At 36.6% G+C, this 25,299-nt stretch overlaps 1 non-coding gene across 1 annotated transcript; it reads right to left on the bottom strand.

The window, feature by feature from the left end:
• Window positions 1-536: 536 nt before the first annotated feature.
• Window positions 537-643, bottom strand: LOC139851076 (small nucleolar RNA R71). Its single transcript, XR_011760438.1, has one exon. It is a non-coding gene; the product is annotated as a small nucleolar RNA R71 (small nucleolar RNA).
• Between the last annotated feature and the right edge of the window lie 24,656 nt (window positions 644-25,299).

Below are 25,299 nucleotides of genomic sequence, written 5' to 3'. Positions count from 1 at the left end.
GTACATACACAATACACCTATAAATCATGTACGGGGTAAAATGGGGTGTTACACAGCGTATGACCCAAACTCGATCTAGACCAGGACCGTTGTTATTCGTACCTGCGCCAGACGCAATAATCTCTAAAGCACGCAAGCAAGCACGAATCAGAAATCAAATGGCGTTACGCGTTACTTTAGCAAAAAATACCAAACCCTCGATTGAAGGCCGAGGAGGTCCAATCAGATTTCCAGAGATTCAAGGACACTCGTTCGAGTTAAAACATCACATCATCCAGCTCATCCAGAATAGCTGCCAGTTTCATGGATTACCGAATGACGATCCTAATTCTTACCTTGATAAATTCATATCTCTTTCGAACTCCTACAAACAACCACGGATAGGATAAGATATAGTCCAGCTATACTTGTTTCCCTATTCTCTCACTCATCATGCTCAAACCTGGTTCGAAGGACTGGAAAAAGATTCCATTACGTCATGGACGGAGATGGCTACTAAATTCCTAACCAAATATTTTCCTCCTTCTAAACAAACCAAACTAAAGAATGATATCATTAACTTCAAACAAAGTTATGATGAATCTCTTTACACTGCATGGGAGCGATTCAAAACCCTGCTGAAGAAATGCCCTAATCACCGGTTAGAACGGTCAGCCCAAATCTATACCTTCTACAATGGTCTTACGGTAAATCATATGATGACGATCGATACAGCAGCTTAAAGGAATCTGATGAACCAAACCGCAGACAAAGCATGGGAGTTGCTCGAGAACATGACAATGCATCATCATGACTGGAACAGTGGTGAAACAACTTCATCATCTGCCCACTCTCTTCACTTAACAATCAAACAGAGGCCATCAAATCCCTCACGGATTAGATGGAATCTCTAGCTAAACAACTTGGAGAATTGAAGACGATGCAACCGCAGCAGGTCAACCAAGATCAGGCTTGTGTTAATTGTACCAACCCGCTACCTACTGAAGAATATCAAGTTGAGTACGAAAACCCTGACGGTTCTGTCTGTTACGTTCAATACCAAGCTCGTCCACCAAATCCCAGAATCAATCAACAACTAGGGTTAATCAATTTCAACGAAGCAACCAGCCTTTTGCTAACGATACCCACCTTATCCAGCCCAACAATCTCAATTGACCTACGATCAACCACTTCTACTCACTGGTCCCCCAGTCGAGGAAAATTCCCCTACCACCCAGATTACCAAAGCAACTAACCCCACTCTCGGAACTGATGATCAGTTGACTCAGTTCATTCAAGGACAACAATAGCTAAATCAGAGAACTACAGCCAGACAGGATTAGACAGGGATACAAATGAGAAATCAATTGGCTCTGCTCAAAAGTCTGGAGACGCAGCTCGGACAGTTATCACAACGCATTGAAACTGACCACAGGGAAGGTTACCAAGTAATACTATCCAAAATCCCCACATAGAGCAAGCTAAGCAAATGGATTCCGTAATCCCAGAGGAAGAACTACGGAGAAGGTCAGCTAGGCTCAAGAACAAATCGACATATACTCAGCAGCTGACCCCTGCAACTCCAGTTCGTGTACCCTATCCTGGAAGGCTACAGGAGGAACCATCCAAGCTTGATTCCTTCAAACTTGATGGAGGATTCCTAGACACTATGTCCAAAGTCCCCAACCAGAAAAGATACATTCGAAGGCTTCTCTCTACAAAGAAAAGGATACCAGATTCTAACAAAATTCACCTGAGTGAAGAATGCTCTGCATTACTCAAAAACTCTCTACCACCAAAGCTAGGAGATATGCGTCGATTCATTTTCTAGTGTTCAATCTACCAATTTGGAACCATTCATGCGCTAGCAGATTTAGGAGCAAATATCAACCTAATCCCCTACTCTCTCTACAAGAGATTAGAGTTAGGAGACTTGTCACCAACTAAAATGACAATTCAACTTGCCGATCATACAATTCGATATCCTAAGGGCATAGTTGAGAACATCTTGGTGAAAGTCGACAAATTCTTATATCCTACGGATTTCGTAGTAATAGATATTAAGGAAGACCTACACACACCAGTAGTGTTAGGTAGACCTTTCATGAATACGGCTAGAACTCTCATTGATGTGTACAATCAAACCTTGATCTTGCGATCACATGGGGAGAGCGTTACCTTCAAAATTGACCGACCAACCGATCTTTCTGGACAGGCAGAGATGTTTGCTATTTCCACCAGACGAATCACTTCTGATGATGAGTCTTCACCACCAGCCGATGATATCGAGATGGGTGTCGAGTCACAGTTTGTAGAAGACCCAGAAATGGAAGAAGAGGATCCCAATGAAGAAATAGAGGAAGAGGAGGAATCTGAAGAGAAAGAGGAAATGGAAGACGTAAGATAAACTACGATAATACCCTCTCTAAGCATTAAGCATCATGTAACATCCCGTTTTCCCGTACGTATCGAAAGTTACTTACTTAATCATTTATACATTTGTAACTCGTTAGTTTATGTGGAAATGTATAGATATGTGTGTAGATATGTGTATATATACGTAGATATGCTTGACAATATGCGCATATACAAGTTTATACATGAGTTTTGATAGCGTTAAGTCTTGTGAGACTATTGTTGAGGGTTAGGCGAATATATGAAGTGGGAATGGAGTGTACAATTAAATAAAATCGAAAATTGTTTAAGTTGGTCGAGCTGTTCAGATGTAGCCTTAAGCCGCGCTGCGACAAAGGGGTCCGCACCGCGGCATATAAAGCAATTCCAGATCAGGAAGTGGATTAAAAGGGGTCGTTTTTCCTTCGATACGTCGCGCCGCGACAAAAGGGCCGCGCCGCGGCATATCTGCTGTTCTGACTCCGATTTCTACTCAATTTAAAAGGGTTTTAGGGGTAATTTGGTCTTTTTGTGTATAAACCAGATTGGAGCATTAAATCACAGCCACTTGTTCTTTTAATGCAATTTCTTTTCTCTTTTCTTTCCATTTTCTCTCCCAAAACACAAAACCCATTTAGATTAAATTTAAGATTTGGAGTTGGAGAATTGTGAATCAAACCTTGGAGCAAGATTTAAAGTTGTTCCTTGTGTCTCTAGCTACACGTTGATAGTCTCCGTAAGTTCTAACTTTATGTTTTAAGTTTTAATTGGTTAATGGCTAAGGTTTTGGTTACTAGAGATTTGTATGACCCATTTTAGGGTAAACTGTGTGAATTTGGGTTATGTTGTTGTAATGAAACCCTAATGGCCACAAACTAGGGTTTTGGTCTTGTGATTTGAGGTTGTAAGTGTCAAATGGTATTGCTAGTCACAAATACACTTTTGGATTTATGAAAGAAGTGTTAATGGGTAAGTTTGACTTGATTGTGAGGCTAAGTATTTAAAATGGGTCAAATGGGTACTAGTTGACCTAATTGGGTGAAATGGGTATGAATTACCCTAAGTTATGTTAATTAATGTTAGTAGACTTTAAATCACTAACCTCAGTGATTTAATATGAGTCTTGGCCATTTATGGGCGGTTGTGGTGTAGTTGAGTCATTTAATGCAAATTGGGTCATTAAATGCTCAAGTGTAAGGATTGTGGTTAGTTCCACTAGTTTGTGTAATCGAATGTGTACTTAATGAATTAGGTACATTGCCTTGAAGTTCGGACGTGCATAATCATCATCCTTGTGTCAAGGTGAGTGGAATAAGTATACTTGTACGTATATGATGTGCTTATTTGTACGTAAGGATATGCGTTGTCCTAGTTAGTGCTATATGTGTTGTACGCTAACGGTTTTAAGAACAGATATATGTTGTCCAATTTAGTGATATATGTGTTGTACACTAATGATTTATGAATGGATATGTGTTGTCCAATTTAGTGTTATATGTGTTGTACACTAACGATTTTATAAACGGATATGTGTTGTCCAAGGGTTAGTGATATATGTGTTGTGCACTAACGGTTGTTATGAACACCGATGGGAAATTCGAGTACCATTCCTTTTACTATTGGTTAACCATGGTTGTGTGAGTTTGGCATTAGCATAATTAATATTGAACTATATGCTATTGGTGTTGCTAGCTTCTTGTAAATTGTGGATAGTAGTTTATGCATGATGTTTGCATGGTCGTCGTATTGCTAGATTGTATGCGGTGTTGCGTAAGTGGTTGCAAATAAGTAGGTTATATATGTACATGTATAATTATTGCATTCACTAAGCATTAGCTTACCTCTCTCGTTGTTTATCTTTTTAGATGCAGGTGTGGATAAGGGCAAAGGGGTTATCGGGCATTAGGTGTCCTTTGATGATGTTTTGTTGGAGCTTTTGGAAGTTGGCCTAGCATTTTGGGTAGTTTAGTCCCAAACCATGCTCGATGTGTTGTTTGGTTTAAAACTATCATTTTTGTATTGGTCAAATTTGTATCTCATTCGTTAATGGCCTTTGGGCCTTTTGTAAACACTAAAACTTGTTGTATGTTCCAACGAACGTGTGGAATGGTTACATATTTAATTGGCGCGTAAATGTGTATTATTTTTAAAAAAAAAAAATTTTCGTATGGAATACGGGTTGGGTTGTTTCAAGTGGTATCAGAGTATGGTCTAAGGGATTTAGGCGACTTAAGATAGGTGCCTAGACTTAGACTTTTATGTGTATTCGCTTTAAGCGGGACTTATAGGACTACGGGTCGGATCGGGAATTGTTAGTGCTTAGGTTTATGTGATTTAACCTGGCACCAATTGTTTTGTGTTGTAGTTGAAATCATCAAGCGAGATGGACATTGTACTAGTAAGTTAATACGACGTGCTCGTGTAACAATGATTAGCTACCATTGTTACGGGTGCAAATCGTGTCAAACAAGTAATGTACGACGATTGTTGAGTAAGATGGAGTAGTGTGGTGTATACGTATATGCATGCGTGTTATGTTCTTTTGTTTCGTCGTTTAATCCATTTCGTTTTATAGAATGAAGACGAGAAATGGACCCAATAATGGTAACGGGGATACTAGTGAGGACGCCGAGTTGACGGCCAAGATTGAGGCCATTCTTAAAAGTCAAAAGGCAGAGTACCTTGTGGATATCAGGAAGATGTTCCTAGACTCAATTGACGAGCAATTGGTCAATGTAGTCAAAGAACAAGTTATGGCCGTCTGACATGAAGATAATGTGGGAAGACGTGACTTTTTCTATAAGAACTTTAAGGATGCTCAACCACCTAGTTTTGAGGGCGAAAGAGACCCGTTAAAGAGTGCCTGGTGGATCTCCGACATGGAGGGGGCCTTTCGTACTTGCGAATGCCCTCTTGATAAAAAGACGAGGTATGGTTATAGCATGTTAAGAGGTGATGCTAAGCTATGGTGGGATGCGAAAATCCAAGTTTATGGTGAAGAACAATGCATGGATTTTACTTGGGATGAATTCAAGGCGGAGTTTTTCGATGAGTATCGAACTTCGGTCGATCTTACTAGGCTTAAGGATGAACTACGTTCCTTGAGGCAAGGGTCGATGGATTTGAACACTCTCAAATCCGTGTTTTTGTCCAAGACCCAATTTTGCCCGGAGTATGTCGGGAATGATAAAATGTTGAAAGAAGATTTCTATCGAATCTTAAATGATAACTATCAATAGAAAATTAGTGTGAACGTGGTGAAGAGCTTTGATGAATTGTTCAATATGGCGAAGGGTTTTGAAGCGCTTGTGTTGAGAAAGAGTAGTTTTACTTTTGGTAAGAGGAAATTCGAGAATTCGAGTCAATCGAGCTTTTCCAACAAAAAGAACAAGAAGGGCTCTGAAAGTGTTAATAGCGTGAAGAAGGGTGGCTCCGGTGGTCATGTACCCACTTGCTATACTTGTGGGCAAAAAGGTCACATCTCTCGTGATTGCCCCAACTCACCTTCCACACCCAAATTTACTTGTTTCAATTGTGGTAAAGAATGGCACAAAAGGCCCGAGTGTCCCGAGTTGCGCAATGATAATGTTAAGCGGTTAGAGAAGGCGACGGGCACGACGAGGGGTCGTAACTATTTGATGACCAATGATGAAGCCAAACAATCGAACGAAGTTGTCTCAGGTACTTTCATGGTCAATTCTAATCCGGCAAGGATTCTTTTCGATAGCGGTGCAAATTTATCGTTTGTGTCTCCTAAATTTGTGCCTAAACTTAATAGACTGTTAGATAAGTTAAGTCGTCCGGTAGAAGTCGAAATAGCGGACGGCAAGACGGTGCTAGTGGTCGACGTGTGTAAAAATTGTGATGTTGTGTTTGGTGCCGAAAACTTTAAAATCGATCTCATTCCTATGACTTTGGGTGATTTTGATATTGTTGTTGGTATGGATTAGCTCGATCAAAATAGAGCCGATATCGTATGCCATGAAAAATTTATTCGAGTGAAGACCCCAAGTGGGGGAGAGTTAATTATTCACGGTGATAAGCGTAGAGGACTTGTGCCGATATGCACTTTTTCACGGGCACGTCGTTTTCTTGTTAGTGGTGGCATGGCTTTTCTTGCCCATATTGTTGATACTCGTGACGAGCCACCACCTATACGTGAAATTTCGGTGGTTAGTGAGTTCGAAGATGTTTTTCCAGATGAGTTACCGGGGGTTCCGGAGGAAAGACAAGTAGAATTTCGCATTGAGTTGGTTCCGGGAGCTACTCCCATTGCTAAAACTCCTAATCGTTTACCGCCAACGGAAATGCAAGAGTTGTTAAATCAAACCCAAGAGTTGCTTGAAAAGGGTTTCATTCGACCGAGTTCCTCGCCATGGGATGCTCCGGTTTTGTTTGTGAAAAAGAAAGATGGAAGTATGCGGATGTGCATCGATTATAGGGAGTTGAATAAAGTGAAGATCAAGAATCGTTATCCATTGCCACGGATTGACGATTTGTTTGACCAACTCCAAGGTGCGACGTATTTTTCTAAGATTGACTTACGGTCCGGCTATCATCAAGTGCGGGTCCGTGAGGAAGACATAGAGAAAACGGCTTTTTGAACGCGTTATGGGCATTTTGAGTTTGTAGTTATGCCTTTTGGTTTTACGAATGCACCGGTAGCATTCATGGATCTTATGAATCGAGTGTGCCAACCTATGTTGGACAAGTCGGTAATTGTGTTCATTAACGACATACTTGTTTATTCTAAGAGTATGAAGGAGCATGAACACCATTTGCGTGAAGTATTGAAGATGTTGCGAAAGGAGAAATTGTATGCTAAGTTCTCCAAATGTGAATTTTGGCTAAGGGAAGTTCAATTCCTTGGCCATATTGTGAATCAAGAAGGTATTCAAGTAGATCCGGGGAAGATAGAAACGGTGAAGAGTTGGGGACGACCGACTACGCCTACAGAAATCCGAAGTTTTCTCGGACTGGCCGGTTTTTATCGTCGATTTATCCAAGACTTTTCTAAGATTGCTTCTCCTTTGACGAAGTTGACGAGGAAGAACGTAAGGTTCAATTAAGAGAACGAGCAAGAAATTGCTTTTCAATTGTTAAAAGAGAAGTTGTGTCAAGCTCCGGTGTTGGTATTGTCGGAAGGGGTAGAAGACATGACGGTTTATTGTGATGCTTCTTTAAATGGGCTCGGGTGTGTTTTAATGCAAAGAGGTAAAGTCATCGCTTACGCCTATCGACAATTAAAGGAACACGAAAAGAGATATCCGACTCATGATCTTGAATTGGCTGCGGTGGTACATGCGTTGAAAATTTGGCGCCACTACTTATATGGTGTCAAGTGTATGATTTATTCGGATCATAAGAGTTTGAAACACCTCTTTACTCAACGAGATTTGAATTATCGTCAACGTAGGTGGATATATGTTGTAAAGGATTATGATTGTGAAATACTTTATCATCCGGGCAAGGTGAATGTGGTCGCGGATGCGTTAAGTCGAAAGAGTCATCACCCGGCGTTACGATTGGGATTGTTACGTATGATTATTAATAACGATTTTCTTGAAAAACTTGGTGTGATTCAAATAGAGGCTTATGTTCACAACAAGCATGCGGAACGAATTATGGGACAATCGCAATTCATTACTATGGGTTCGCGTGGGTTGATGTCTTTTCAAGGAAGAGTGTGGGTGCCTAAGATGGGTGATTATCGACAAGTGCTACTTGATGAAGCACATAAGTCAAAGTATTCCATTCATCCGGGCGCGACAAAAATGTATCTTGACTTGAGGAAGGATTATTGGTGGCCGGGCATGAAACGTAATGTCGTAAAATATGTTGAACAATGTGTTACATGTTTGCAAGTCAAAGCCGAACACCAAAAGCCGTATGGTAAGTTGCAGCCATTAGAAATCCCGAAATGGAAATGGGAGCACATTACCATGGATTTCTTCACAAAGTTACCTAAAACGGCGAGAACTCAATTTGATTCAATTTGGGTTATAGTTGATCGACTGAAGAAAAGTGCTTTGTTTCTTCCCATTAAGGAAGCGATATCGTCGGAGACGTTGGCTAAGTTGTTTATCAAGGAAGTTATTTCTCGACAAGGAGTTCCTATATCTATTATTTCAGATCGAGATACCCGTTTTACATCTCGGTTTTGGGAGAAATTTCATGAAGATATGGGTACGCAATTAAAATTAAGCACGACGTATCATCCCCAAATGGACGGTCAAATCGAGCGTACGAATCAAACTTTGGAAGATATGTTACGAGCATGCATCATTGATTTCGGTGGTAGTTGGTATGAGCATTTGCCTTTGGTGGAATTCTCGTACAATAACAGTTATCATACTAGTATTGGGATGCCGCCATATGAGATGCTTTATGGGCGTAGGTGTCTAACCTCGATTTGTTGGGGTGAAGTGGGACAAAAGGAGATCGGGAGTACCGATTTGGTTTTAGAGACGAATAGCAAGATTGATACGATTCGAGAGCATTTGAAAAAGGCTCAAGATAGGCAAAAGTCGTATGCCGATAAACGTAGACGAACGATCGAATTTCAAGAAGGTGACATGGTGATGCTTAAGGTTTCGCCATGGAAAGGTATTATTCGATTTCGAAAACGGGGAAAGTTAGCTCCTCGGTTTATTGGGCCATTTAAGGTTTTAGCTCGTGTTGGTGAAGTCGTGTATCGTTTGGAATTACCCGAAGAGCTTGCGGGGATCCATAATACATTTCATGTTTCCCATCTACGTAAGTGTCTTGCAGATGATTCATCTTGGGTGCCATTAGACGAGATCGAGCTAAACAATAAGTTAGAGTATATTGAAGAGCCGATTGCCATACTTGATGAGAAGGTCAAAAGGTTGAGACATAAAGAGGTTAGGACTTTTAAAGTTCAATGGCATCGTAGTAAGGGTTCCGAGTTTACTTGGGAGCCCGAAGAGTTTGTGTTGGTTTATCTTCCTTCTTGTCATGCGGCTTGGATCGCGAGGACGCGCTTTGATTCAAGTGGGGGAGAGTTGTAACATCCCGTTTTCCCGTACGTATCGAAAGGTACTTACTTAATCATTTGTACATTTGTAACTCGTTAGTTTATGTGGAAATGTATAGATATGTGTGTAGATATGTGTATATATACATAGATATGCTTGACAATATGCGCATATACAAGTTGATACATGAGTTTTGATAGCGTTAAGTCTTGTGAGACTATTGTTGAGGGTTAAGCGAATATATGAAGCGGGAATGGAGTGTACAATTAAATAAAATCGAAAATTGTTTAAGTTGGTCGAGCTGTTCAGATGCAGCCTTAAGCCGCTCCGCGACAAAGGGGTCCGCTCCGCGGCATATAAAGCAATTCCAGATCAGGAAGTGGATTAAAAGGGGTCGTTTTTCCTTCGATATGTCGCGCCGCGACAAAAGGGCCGCGCCGCAGCATATCTACTGTTCTGACTCCGATTTCTACTCAATTTAAAAGGGTTTTAGTGGTAATTTGGTCTTTTTGCGTATAAACCAGATTGGAGCATTAAATCATAGCCACTTGTTCATTTAATGCAATTTCTTTTCTCTTTTCTTTCCATTTTCTCTCCCAAAACACAAAACCCATTTAGATTAAATTTAAGATTTGGAGTTGGAAAATTGTGAATCAAACCTTGGAGCAAGATTTAAAGTTATTCCTTGTGTCTCTAGCTACACGTTTATAGTCTCGGTAAGTTCTAACTTTATGTTTTAAGTTTTAATTGGTTAATGGCTAAGGTTTTGGTTACTAGAGACTTGTATGACCCATTTTAGGGTAAAATGGGTGAATTTGGGTTATGTTGTTGTAATGAAACTGATGTGCAGCGGGGTAGTATATAAAATAGTTTATATTTTACTAGGAAAAACTATTAAATACGATACAATTTTACACAAGATATTTATTTATTTATAGAATGGATATACTTAAACCTTGCTACAACACTTATAGGCAGTGTACCTAATCGTACAGTAGTGTAGTTTTTAGTAAGTCCGGTTCGTTCCACAGGGAAATCTTTAAACAAAGCTCAACGCTATATTAGTTTACTTTTATAAAAATACAAATATATATATATATAAGTAATATTATTATTATAAAGGGGGGTTTTTACCATTTAATGACCGGTTTGTCGATTTTAAGACTTTAGTCGCAGTTAAAACCTAATGTAAAATATAAAATAAATACAAGACTTAAATTAAAGCGTAAAGTAAATAACGATAATGAAATTGCAAATAATAAAAGTGCGATAAAATAAACTTACGATAATTAAACAGTACGATAATTAAAATTGCGATTAAATAACAATAAATAAAAGTGCGATAATTAGAAGTGCAATTAAATATAAAATAAAGGAAATTAAATATGAAATAAAAGAATTATGCTTATTTAAACTTCCGTAATCATGATGTTTGACGTGTTGATTTTAGTTTTATGCCCATGGGTTAATTGTCCTTTGTCCTGGATTATTTAATATGTCCGTCTGATTTTTGTCCATAACAGTCCATCAGTCATAAATATAAATTGCAAGTGTCCTTGTCAAATTATTATTATACCCGAAGTTAAATATTCCAACTAATTAGGGATTCGAATTGTAACAAGGTTTTAATACTTTGTTTAATGAATACACCAGGTTATCGACTGCGTGTAAACCAAGGTTTTACCACTTTGTTAACAATTACACCAATTACCCTTGAATGTAATTTCACCCCTGTTTTAATTATTCTAGTGGCTATTAATCCATTCCCGTGTCCGGTTAAATGAACGATTATTCGTACATATAAATACCCCGCCCATCGTGTCCGATCGAGTGTATATGGTAATTTATAGGGACGCCCAATTGTAAATCTTTATATTAACATTAACAAACTTTCATTTAGTTAAACAAATATAAAGCCCATTAATAGCCCATAGTCTAATTTCCACAAGTGTCGTTCTTTTGTCCAAACCCCAATTATGGTACAAAGCCCAATTACCCAATTTTAGTAATTAGCCCAACATCATGATTACTTCGTTTTAAATAAGCATAATAATAACTTAGCTACGAGACATTAATATAAAAAGGTTGAACATAACTTACAATGATTAAAAATAGCGTAGCGTTACACGGACAGAATTTCGACTTACACCCTTACAACATTCGCTAACATACCCTTATTATTAGAATTATAATTAAAATTAAAATTAAAATATAAATTATATATATATATATATCGTATAGATAGAGAAGAGAGAAAATAGAATATGAAATTTGATCAGAATTCGGTTTGCTTTATAGCCAGAGTTGAATTTTGGGGCTCCGCGACTCGCGGCAAAATCCCCTTCAAACTCCGCGAGTCGCGGAGATAGTATTTACAGCTCAGTCCTTGGAGTTTTCTCTGCCGACGGTTTTATATATATAAATATAATATATATATAATTAATATAATTAATTATATATTATATTATATTTATATACATAGTTAACTTGTAATTTTTAGTCCGTTGCGTCGAGCGTTAAGAGTTGACTCTGGTCCCGGTTCCGGATTTTCGAACGTCCTTGCGTACAATTTTATATTTTGTACTTTGCGTTTTGAATCTTGTACTCTTGTAATTTCGAGACGTTTCTTATCAATAATTGGAACCTTTTTGATTGTCTTTTGTACTTTTGAGCATTTTGGTCGTTTGCGTCTTCAATTCGTCGAATCTGTCTTTTGTCTTCACCTTTTATTATTTAAACGAATATCACTTGTAAATAGAACAATTGCAACTAAAAGCTTGTCTTTCTTGAGGAATAATGCTATGAAATATATGTTCGTTTTTAGCATTATCAAATATTCCCACACTTGAGCGTTGCTTGTCCTCAATCAATATTGTCTTGAAATACTAGAATCACTTCTTTATTCTTCACACTTTGTACATCAGTGATTTCTATACGGCGGTATAAACAATGGTAGTAACGATATGGTTTACAGTCCCACATGACTATAAAAATTTAGATCCATTAAGGAAATTGGATCTTTATGAAAACATTTGATCTTTTGAAATCTAGTTTTTACCCTAGATAAGTTTTCCGGAATAACCCTTTACCGGTGTTTGCAAAATATTTTTGTGGGGTTGGTGGGTTTCAGATTTGAAAATTTTAGCTCAAAACTTGCGGTTTTGTGTCACCCACTTGCTAACCTTGTATTAGGAAAGCAACACGTCCAGTTTACTTGTTCCGTATATTACCTTTCGGCAAACTACCGTCCGGTTGAAAGGAAAGCGTTGAACAAGCAACTGTTAAGGCAATGTCCCGTGACATGCTTTTGATTATGGTCTATAACGTGTCGGACGCAATTACTATCCTAGGTAGGAGCAATAGTAAAGCTCACCCTTATAATTTGTCGGTTTGGCACAAGGTCCTGTCTTTGACCACTATGCAACCACCGTTCTTACGGTTGACACCCGATTTAGTTCAGGTGACCTAATGAATTCCAGGTGAATTCCTAGGATTTTACGTTCAATGGTAATGAACGCATTGAAAATAGGGTTTTCAGAAAACAAATCGGTTTGTAATTTTGATCAAAATATTTTCTCGTTTAAGCTCAAGTTTAGATATCATCGAATTCCATGAGTTTGTAATTCTCAATCTTTAAGGTCAATCTCTAGGATTGAGTAATATCAGTCTTAAAAGCTGATTTTTAATCTTTAAGGAGATTATCCTTTCTGGGGATCTGATTCATTAGTCTTATCCAGCTAATTTGCATGGTGCCCCCCATTGTACGAGATAAATCCTTCTCATGGTTAGGATAAATCTGACCACTTGGCGACCCTGTTTAATGCTGAGGTCCGTGGATTTCCTGCTGATTTTAGTGATGACTTTTCTAGATTTTTCGTCAACCTACAGCTGGTCTGGACGACAACTTCATGACCTAAATCAAGAAGCGCGTGTCTTTTTCGGAAGACTTTACTTCCTTTTAATGATGGAATTGATTCATAGTGTAGATCCATCTCTTCTTTTCTTTCATCGGGTAAAACAGTTTAGTTTAGTTCAAAGCAAAAGTATTTTCAGTTATTTGTTACAGATATATGTGACATATGTTTAAAATAACTTGGTAAATTTTCCCACACTTGGCTTTTTATTTTTCTTTTTATCGTCCTCTATTCCATTTTAAATGAATTTTGACATTTTAGTTTGTTTCTTAATTTATGTTCTTTCTGAGATAACAATAATTTCGGTGTTAAAACCTAGTTTTATCGTTCATAAATATGTATAAACATGATTTGAATTCATTTAATTGAAAAAGTTTACTAGAATTGGGTAGTCAGTATATAAGACTAGGGCTGTTCTTTTTTTATCAGAGAGCACTAGATTCTAATACAACTACTGCTTTACTAGTATTTTTAATGGTAACCAAGTGTATAAAGTAAAAAATTTAAAATCCGAAAGAATTTAACCCCTTCCCACACTTAAGATCTTGCAATGCCCTCATTTGCAAGAAATCAGTAACAATTTAAATTATTGAGGGTGATTAGTGTGAAAATGATTAAATTTTACCAAAGTTTCCAAATATATTGGCGTTTGTTTGCTGAATGATAAATGGTGCACATCATTTGTTCATTCCGTCTTGTTGTTATTTCACATATATTTTGCATCTTGTCGTCAAAATTAGTTGCTTTTGCTGAACTTAATGCCAGTCTTTGAAAATGCGTTGTTTTACCCTGTTGTGTACATAAGATAAACTGCAAACATATATACATATTTATGAAGTTTGGTATATTACCCCACATTCAAAAATTATTAAAATCTAAGAATAAAAGTTAGATAATTATAAAAATGATTACAATATTAACAAAAATATTAAATGTATCAATAATTACAAATTACAAAATAAAAAAAAAATAATAATAAGTAAACTAAGGATGATATTGGTACCAATAGGGGTTCCAGGCATAACCATAAGTGCTATAGAATGCTTCGGCAGGGTCATACGTAGGATATGGTGGCTGCATCTCTATCGACCAAGGAGGGAAGACGGGTTTCGGTGTAGGAATATAGTTTCTACCTATGTGTTGGCAATGAGCTATGATCTGGTTCTGATGAACTTGCCAATCTTCAAATGCTCTCTGTCTAGCATTTTCGTATTCCTGAGAAGCTATAAACCTATGCATCTCTTGCATCTCATTCCCCCCTCCTACATTACCTTGTTGCTGGTTTCTCTCCACCTGTGGATGTCTACCATGGTATCGTACTGCGGCGTTATTTTGCCTCTTCAAAACTTTCGTACCATGGTATACATTTAAACCTATAGTATCGCGGGGTTCCGGCTCTTCTACTAATAATCCCCCCCGACTTATATCCACACCGAGATATTCACCAATCAAAGTAATAAAAATACCACCTCCTATTATGCTATGTGGTCGCATCCCCCGAACCATAGCTGATAAATAATAACCCACACAATATGGTATACTTACAGCGCTTTGTGGGTCTCGAATACACATATGGTAAAACAAATCTTGTTCATTTACTTTTTCTTTGTTCTTACCCCTTTGTGTAATCGAATTAGCTAAAAACCTATGTATCACTCTTAATTCGGCTCTATCTATATCCAAATAAGAGTAGTTTCCCCCTTTGAAACGGTGATGGCTTGTCATTTGACTCCACACACCGTGTGTATCAAAATTCTCATCTATCTTTCTACCGTTTAGTATCAATCCTCTACAATCGGCAGACGCTAACTCCTCAGGCGTATATATACGTAAAGCCTGAGCCATGTCCAGTAAAGACATGTGGCGCATCGAACCGCCTAACAAAAATCTAATAAAAGAACGATCGGTTAAACTAGCTACCCGATCATTCAACTCTATACTACATAACAACTCTTCACACCATACTTTATATACAGGTCTGCGTATGGTGAATAAACATATCCAGTCATTAAAAGAAGAATTACCATAACTCTGTACAAGTAATTCCCTAATTGGCCCGGCCAATTCTACAGCTTCTAAGGGTCCCCATTCTATGACCCTCGGTACCTCAACAACCTTGGAATGAAGAGTATGCAAACCCCGTTGATATTTTGGATAATCTATCCAAAGTCTGTCAAATCTCAGGTTCGGGTGCAACTCTTCCAAATGCATATCGGAAAAGGTCATGACTGGATGAGGTACATCCTGCTTGTAGTAGTTATCTACCTCCTGTTGTTCCAAATTCTCAGCAGGAGCATTGCGGGCTTGGGATGAAGATTCACCCCTTTCATTCTGCAAAACACATCAAACACAAATTTTGTGCATCCAAATATGCATTAGTGTCAGCAAAATCATCAATCAAAATAATTACAATGACATTATCAATTTATATCAAACTTAAGCTTATTTTCACATTTTTATCAAATCTACACTTTTTCAAATAAGCATATACGAAAATTTTCGCCAAGTTCATAAGCATTCAACTCAAATAACATGTCAAAATAATCATTACTAGCAATCAAACAAGTCTCAAATGGCATTATCTTTCAAAAATCAAGTTCATGAATTTTAGACTTGAAAAAGTCCACTTTAATTCTCAAAATCATGTTTAGGCTCAAAGTTTGGATCATTTAACTACCTAGACATGTTACACTACTCAATTTAGCAACAATTCATGACAAAAATCGGCCATAACCTGTTTATATCAAAAAGCCCCAAATTGCTCGAGAACACAAACCCTAGATTACTCAAAATTTGAAGTTTAAGGCTTCTAATCATGTTAAACAGCATCAATCTAGGTTATACAAGCATAATACATAAACAATTTAAGTCTAATTACACTAAAAAGCATCAAAATCAAATTGGGGAAAAAATAGCTCAAGAACACCAAAATTCGGATTAAATGGTGTTTAGGTGTAGAAATTTACCGTTTTTCTTGAGTAATTCTTAGATAGCATCCTTCTCAACATGATTTTAGCAAAAAATTTGGTGATTAACGGTTAAAAATTGGGATTTTTGGGGTGTTTTTGGGTGTATTTTCGGGGTTTTTCGCGTGCAGAATTCGGGTGTTTATGTGTGGGGAGTGAAACTGATCTGTTGTTCAGTTATATTTTTTTTCCGGTTTTTAGTCTCTCCGCGAGTCGCGGAGGTTTTGCACTTCAAACTCCGCGAGTCGCGGAGTTTGCTCTTTTTTTTTTTTTTTTTTTTTTTTATAATCATTAACTTATTAAAACAATTAAGTAATTAATTTTAAAATTTTGTTTCCCTTGTTATTTAGGACGAGGTCGTTTCGGATCGATGTCCTAGTCCGTCCTTCGACAAAATTTTAAAATTTGTCTTTTTGTAGCGATTGTTTTAAAAGCTAAGATTTTTGGGTTTTTTAATGTTTTTGGCATACTTTAAATTAATAAGATTAAAAATAATGATAATAAAAGTTCTCGTCCCTCCCTTGGGTAAAGCAATTTCGGTTCAAAGACCTAGTCTTCAACTTACGACGAATTTTAAAAATCATATTCTTAACTTAATGAGATAAAGTAAATTTTTGTTTTTAAATTCACACAACTTAAATATAAAATTCAAAATTAATATTAAAAATTCACACCAAACTTAATTTAAAAATTTATAAATTCATATCAAACTTATATTATTTTTTTCAAATATTTACAATTTTAAATATATTGTTTTTATAAAGTTTACAATATTAATTTAAGATTTAAATATTAAGATTAAAAACATGGTAAAGATAAATTTAAAAATCTTTTTGTCTTTTTATCCCACTTTAATCAATCAAATATTATCAAAAATATGCGCCCCTCTTTTCGGTAAAGTAATTTCGGTTCCAAGACCTAATTTAACTCATGACGAATTTTTGAAATATTTTGGGTTGATTGATTAAAGATATTTATACCTTAAGAATAAACGTTAAATTTCGCAGTGATGTAATAAATTTTTGAATGATATCAATAATTTCGGTCGCCAAACCTAATTTTATTTAATACCAATTTAATACTTTTTAGCGAACAAATTAGCGTTTATTATCAAAAGGTTAAAAATAAAAATAAAAATAAAAACTGTACAGACATACCTGTGAAATAGATCTTAGTTATATGATCTATTCCATTCATAAGATAGTCGGTTTAATTGGTTTTCCATGGCTCCAAAGGCGTAACCTCGAGCATTCAGTGTCTTTTCTTCTAAACATATGAACGGTCCGTCTCTGCATAAAGTAACAAATTCGGTATTTGAATAGGTTTGATTATTTGAACATTTACCTCCATGTGACCATTTTCCGCATTTGTGACATCGTTCTAGGTGTCGTGCTCTTCTTTTCGCTGCGGATTTTGATTTTCCTTTACCAAATTGTAACTTATTATCTTCGCATCTGGATTCTTTTCTAACTCCGTCCATTCTTTCTCTGATTACTGATACTAATTCGCTCGGTAGTATGTCATTATTACGTTTAGTGATCAAAGCGTGTAGCATTAGACCATGGTTTAGTTCACAGGCAGTCTTCATTTCGTAGAAACCTAAAAAAATAAAAATTCAGAATGGGGGGAGAAGACTAGTTCTTTAGGGTCTGCTATGAAATGTCCCGTTCTTATTGATTAAAAACGTTCCATATTAATTGATTTCGTTGCGAGGTTTTGACCTCTATATGAGACATTTTTCAAAGACTGCATTCATTTTAAAACAAACCATAACCTTTATTTCATCAATAAAGGTTTAAAAAGCTTTACGTAGATTATCAAATAATGATAATCTAAAATATCCTGTTTACACACGACCATTACATAATGGTTTACAATACAAATATGTTACATCGAAATCAGTTTCTTGCATTCAGTTTTTACACAATATCATACAAACATGGACTCCAAATCTTGTCCTTATTTAAGTATGCGACAGCGGAAGCTCTTAATAATCACCTGAGAATAAACATGCTTAAAACGTCAACAAAAATGTTGGTGAGTTATAGGTTTAACCTATATATATCAAATCATAATAATAGACCACAAGATTTCATATTTTAATACACATCCCATACATAGAGATAAAAGTCATTCATATGGTGAACACCTGGTAACCGACATTAACAAGATGCATATATAAGAATATCCCCATCATTCCGGGACACCCTTCGGATATGATATAAATTTCGAAGTACTAAAGCATCCGGTACTTTGGATGGGGCTTGTTGGGCCCGATAGATCTATCTTTAGGATTCGCGTCAATTAGGGTGTCTGTTCCCTAATTCTTAGATTACCAGACTTAATAAAAAGGGGCAAATTCGATTTCGATAATTCAACCATAGAATGTAGTTCCACGTACTTGTGTCTATTTTGTAAATCATTTATAAAACCTGCATGTATTCTCATCCCAAAAATATTAGATTTTAAAAGTGGGACTATAACTCACTTTCACAGATTTTTACTTCGTCGGGAAGTAAGACTTGGCCACTGGTTGATTCACGAACCTATAACAATATATACATATATATCAAAGTATGTTCAAAATATATTTACAACACTTTTAATATATTTTGATGTTTTAAGTTTATTAAGTCAGCTGTCCTCGTTAGTAACCTACAACTAGTTGTCCACAGTTAGATGTACAGAAATAAATCGATAAATATTATCTTGAATCAATCCACGACCCAGTGTATACGTATCTCAGTATTGATCACAACTCAAACTATATATATTTTGGAATCAACCTCAACCCTGTATAGCTAACTCCAACATTCACATATAGAGTGTCTATGGTTGTTCCGAAATATATATAGATGTGTCGACATGATAGGTCGAAACATTGTATACGTGTCTATGGTATCTCAAGATTACATAATATACAATACAAGTTGATTAAGTTATGGTTGGAATAGATTTGTTACCAATTTTCACGTAGCTAAAATGAGAAAAATTATCCAATCTTGTTTTACCCATAACTTCTTCATTTTAAATCCGTTTTGAGTGAATCAAATTGCTATGGTTTCATATTGAACTCTATTTTATGAATCTAAACAGAAAAGTATAGGTTTATAGTCAGAAAAATAAGTTACAAGTCGTTTTTGTAAAGGTAGTCATTTCAGTCGAAAGAACGACGTCTAGATGACCATTTTAGAAAACATACTTCCACTTTGAGTTTAACCATAATTTTTGGATATAGTTTCATGTTCATAATAAAAATCATTTTCTCTGAATAACAACTTTTAAATCAAAGTTTATCATAGTTTTTAATTAACTAACCCAAAACAGCCCGCGGTGTTACTACGACGGCGTAAATCCGGTTTTACGGTGTTTTTCGTGTTTCCAGGTTTTAAATCATTAAGTTAGCATATCATATAGATATAGAACATGTGTTTAGCTGATTTTAAAAGTCAAGTTAGAAGGATTAACTTTTATTTGCGAACAAGTTTAGAATTAACTAAACTATGTTCTAGTGATTACAAGTTTAAACCTTCGAATAAGATAGCTTTATATGTATGAATCGAATCATGTTATGAACATCATTACTACCTTAAGTTCCTTGGATAAACCTACTGGAAAAGAGAAAAATGGATCTAGCTTCAATGGATCCTTGGATGGCTCGAAGTTCTTGAAGCAGAATCATGACACGAAAACAAGTTCAAGTAAGATCATCACTTGAAATAAGATTGTTATAGTTATAGAAATTGAACCAAAGTTTGAATATGATTATTACCTTGTATTAGAATGATAACCTACTGTAAGAAACAAAGATTTCTTGAGGTTGGATGATCACCTTACAAGATTGGAAGTGAGCTAGCAAACTTGAAAGTATTCTTGATTTTATGAAACTAGAACTTTTGGAATTTATGAAGAACACTTAGAACTTGAAGATAGAACTTGAGAGAGATCAATTAGATGAAGAAAATTAAAGAATGAAAGTGTTTGTAGGTGTTTTTGGTCGTTGGTGTATGGATTAGATATAAAGGATATGTAATTTTGTTTTCATGTAAATAAGTCATGAATGATTACTCATATTTTTGTAATTTTATGAGATATTTCATGCTAGTTGCCAAATGATGGTTCCCACATGTGTTAGGTGACTCACATGGGCTGCTAAGAGCTGATCATTGGAGTGTATATACCAATAGTACATACATCTAAAAGCTGTGTATTGTACGAGTACTAATACGGGTGCATACGAGTAGAATTGTTGATGAAACTGAACGAGGATGTAATTGTAAGCATTTTTGTTAAGTAGAAGTATTTTGATAAGTGTCTTGAAGTCTTTCAAAAGTGTATGAATACATATTAAAACACTACATGTATATACATTTTAACTGAGTCGTTAAGTCATCGTTAGTCGTTACATGTAAATGTTGTTTTGAAACCTTTAGGTTAACGATCTTGTTGAATGTTGTTAACCCATTGTTTATTATAACAAATGAGATGTTAAATTGTTATATTATCATGATATTATGATATATAATATATCTCAGTATGATGTATATACAGTTAAATGTCGTTACAACGATAATCGTTACATATATGTCTCGTTTCGAAATCATTAAGTTAGTAGTCTTATTTTTACATATGTATTTCATTGTTAATACACTTAATAATATATTTACTTATCATTTAACATAATTAACCAAGTATATCAATATCTTAATATGATTCATATGTACCTAGTAAGATGTTGTTATAACGATAATCGTTATATATATCGTTTTCGAGTTTCTTAAATTAATAGTCTCATTTTTATGTATATAACTCATTGTTAAAATACCTAATGAGATACATACTTATAATAAAAACATGTTAACTATATATATAACCATATATATGTCATCGTATAGTTTTTACAAGTTTTAACGTTCGTGAATCACCGGTCAACTTGGGTGGTCAATTGTCTATATGAAACATATTTCAATTAATCAAGTCTTAACAAGTTTGATTGCTTAACATGTTGGAAACATTTAATCATGTAAATATCAATCTCAATTAATATATATAAACATGGAAAAGTTCGGGTCACTACAGTACCTACCCGTTAAATAAATTTCGTCCCGAAATTTTAAGCTGTTGAAGGTGTTGACGAATCTTCTGGAAATAGATGCGGGTATTTCTTCTTCATCTGATCTTCACGCTCCCAGGTGAACTCGGGTCCTCTACGAGCATTCCATCGAACCTTAACAATTGGTATCTTGTTTTGCTTAAGTCTTTTAACCTCACGATCCATTATTTCGACGGGTTCTTCGATGAATTGAAGTTTTTCGTTGATTTGGATTTCATCTAACGGAATAGTGAGATCTTCTTTAGCAAAACATTTCTTCAAATTCGAGACGTGGAAAGTGTTATGTACAGCCGCGAGTTATTGAGGTAACTCAAGTCGGTAAGCTACTGGTCCGACACGATCAATAATCTTGAATGGTCCAATATACCTTGGATTTAATTTCCCTCGTTTACCAAATCGAACAACGCCTTTCCAAGGTGCAACTTTAAGCATGACCATCTCTCTAATTTCAAATTCTATATCTTTTCTTTTAATGTCAGCGTAGCTCTTTTGTCGACTTTGGGCGGTTTTCAACCGTTGTTGAATTTGGATGATCTTCTCGGTAGTTTCTTGTATAATCTCCGGAACCGTAATCTGTCTATCCCCCACTTCACTCCAACAAATCGGAGACCTGCACTTTCTACCATAAAGTACTTCAAACGGCGCCATCTCAATGCTTGAATGGTAGCTGTTGTTGTAGGAAAATTCTGCTAACGGTAGATGTCGATCCCAACTGTTTCCGAAATCAATAACACATGCTCGTAGCATGTCTTCAAGCGTTTGTATCGTCCTTTCACTCTGCCCATCAGTTTGTGGATGATAGGCAGTACTCATGTCTAGATGAGTTCCTAATGCTTGCTGTAATGTCTGCCAGAATCTTGAAATAAATCTGCCATCCCTATCAGAGATAATAGAGATTGGTATTCCATGTCTGGATACGACTTCCTTCAAATACATTCGTGCTAACTTCTCCATCTTGTCATCTTCTCTTATTGGCAGGAAGTGTGCTGATTTGGTGAGACGATCAACTATTACCCAAATAGTATCAAAACCACTTGCAGTCCTTGGCAATTTAGTGATGAAATCCATGGTAATGTTTTCCCATTTCCATTCCGGGATTTCGGGTTGTTGAAGTAGACCTGATGGTTTCTGATGCTCAGCTTTGACCTTAGAACACGTCAAACATTCTCCTACGTATTTAGCAACATCGGCTTTCATACCCGGCCACCAAAAATGTTTCTTGAGATCCTTGTACATCTTCCCCGTTCCAGGATGTATTGAGTATCTGGTTTTATGAGCTTCTCTAAGTACCATTTCTCTCATATCTCCAAATTTTGGTACCCAAATTCTTTCAGCCCTATACCGGGTTCCGTCTTCCCGAATATTAAGATGCTTCTCCGATCCTTTGGGTATTTCATCCTTTAAATTTCCCTCTTTTAAAACTCCTTGTTGCGCCTCCTTTATTTGAGTAGTAATGTTATTATGAATCATTATATTCATAGATTTTACTCGAATGGGTTCTCTGTCCTTCCTGCTCAAGGCATCGGCTACCACATTTGCCTTCCCCGGGTGGTAACGAATCTCAAAGTCGTAATCATTCAATAATTCAATCCACCTACGCTGCCTCATATTCAGTTGTTTCTGATTAAATATGTGTTGAAGACTTTTGTGGTCGGTATATATAATACTTTTGACCCCATATAAGTAGTGCCTCCAAGTCTTTAATGCAAAAACAACCGCGCCTAATTCCAAATCATGCGTCGTATAATTTTGTTCGTGAATCTTCAATTGTCTAGACGCATAAGCAATCACCTTCGTTCATTGTATTAATACACAACCGAGACCTTGCTTTGATGCATCACAATAAATCACAAAATCAGCATTCCCTTCAGGCAATGACAATATAGGTGCCGTAGTTAGCTTTTTCTTCAATAAATGAAACACTTTCTCTTGTTCATCATTCCATTCAAATTTCTTCCCTTTATGCGTTAATGCAGTCAAGGGTTTTGCTATTCTGGAAAAGTCTTGGATGAACCTTCTGTAGTAACCAGCTAGTCCTAAAAACTGGCGTATGTGTTTCGGAGTTTTCGGGGTTTCCCACTTTTCAACAGTTTCTATCTTTGCCGGATCCACCTTAATACCTTCTTTGTTTACTATGTGACCGAGGAATTGAACTTCTTCCAACCAAAATGCACACTTTGAAAACTTAGCGTACAATTCTTCCTTCCTCAATACTTCTAACACCTTTCTCAAATGTTCACCGTGTTCTTGGTCATTCTTTGAGTAAATAAGTATGTCATCAATGAAAACAATGACAAACTTGTCAAGGTATGGTCCACACACTCGGTTCATAAGGTCCATGAACACAGCTGGTGCATTAGTTAAACCAAACGGCATGACCATAAACTCGTAATGACCGTAACGTGTTCTGAAAGCAGTCTTTGGAATATCATCTTCTTTCACCCGCATTTGATGATACCCAGAACGTAAGTCAATCTTTGAATAAACAGACGAGCCTTGTAGTTGATCAAATAAGTCGTCGATTCTCGGTAGTGGGTAGCGGTTCTTGATGGTAAGTTTGTTCAACTCTCGGTAGTCGATACACAACCTGAATGTACCATCTTTCTTCTTGACAAACAAAACAGGAGCTCCCCACGGTGATGTGCTTGGTCGAATGAAACCACGCTCTAAAAGTTCTTGTAATTGGCTTTGCAGTTCTTTCATCTCGCTGGGTGCGAGTCTGTAAGGAGCACGAGCTATTGGTGCAGCTCCTGGTACAAGATCTATTTGAAATTCAACGGATCGATGTGGGGGTAATCCCGGTAATTCTTTCGGAAATACATCGAGAAATTCTTTTGCAATGGGAACATCATTGATGCTCTTTTCTTCAGTTTGTACTTTCTCGACGTGTGCTAGAACAGCATAGCAACCTTTTCTTATTAGTTTTTGTGCCTTCAAATTACTAATAAGATGTAGCTTCGTGTTGCCCTTTTCTCCGTACACCATTAAGGGTTTTCCTTCTTCTCGTATAATGCGAATTGCATTTTTGTAACAAACGATCTCCGCTTTCACTTCTTTCAACCAGTCCATACCGATTATCACATCAAAACTCCCTAACTCTACTGGTATCAAATCAATCTTAAATGTTTCGCTAACCAGTTTAATTTCTCGATTCCGACATATATTATCTGCTGAAATTAATTTACCATTTGCTAATTCGAGTAAAAATTTACTATCCAAAGGCGTCAATGGACAACTTAATTTAGCACAAAAATCTCTACTCATATAGCTTCTATCCGCACCCGAATCAAATAAAACGTAAGCAGATTTATTGTCAATAAGAAACGTACCCGTAACAAGCTCCGGGTCTTCCTGTGCCTCTACCGCATTAATATTGAAAACTCTTCCACGGCCTTGTCCATTCGTGTTCTCCTGGTTCGGGCAATTTCTAATAATGTGGCCTGGTTTTCCACATTTATAACAAACTACATTGGCATAACTTGCTCCGACACTACTTGCTCCGCCATTACTCGTTCCGACACCATTTGTTCCTTTCGTTCTATTAACCCCTGGTCCGTAGACCTCACACTTCGCCGCGCTATGACCATTTCTTTTACACTTGTTGTAAAATTTGGTGCAGAACCCCGAGTGATTCTTTTCACACCTTTGGCATAGCTGCTTCTGATTGTTGTTGTTGTTGCGGTTATTATTGTTGTTGGGATGATTGTTGTAGTTGCTGTTGTTGTTGTTGTTGTTGGGCCGTTTGTTGTAGTTGCGATTGATGTTGCGATTGTTGGGATAATTGTTGCGATTATTGTTGTAATTGCTGTTGTTGTTGTATTGGTGATTCTTATCACCGTTTTCCTCCCACTTTCTTTTGACTTGCTTCACATTGGCCTCTTCAGCAGTCTGTTCTTTAATTCTTTCTTCAATCTGGTTCACTAGTTTGTGAGCCA

The sequence above is a fragment of the Rutidosis leptorrhynchoides genome, chromosome 5 (assembly GCF_046630445.1).
Source record: "Rutidosis leptorrhynchoides isolate AG116_Rl617_1_P2 chromosome 5, CSIRO_AGI_Rlap_v1, whole genome shotgun sequence".
Lineage (NCBI taxonomy): Eukaryota > Viridiplantae > Streptophyta > Magnoliopsida > Asterales > Asteraceae > Rutidosis > Rutidosis leptorrhynchoides.
This window is presented reverse-complemented; position numbering and strand designations above follow the sequence as displayed.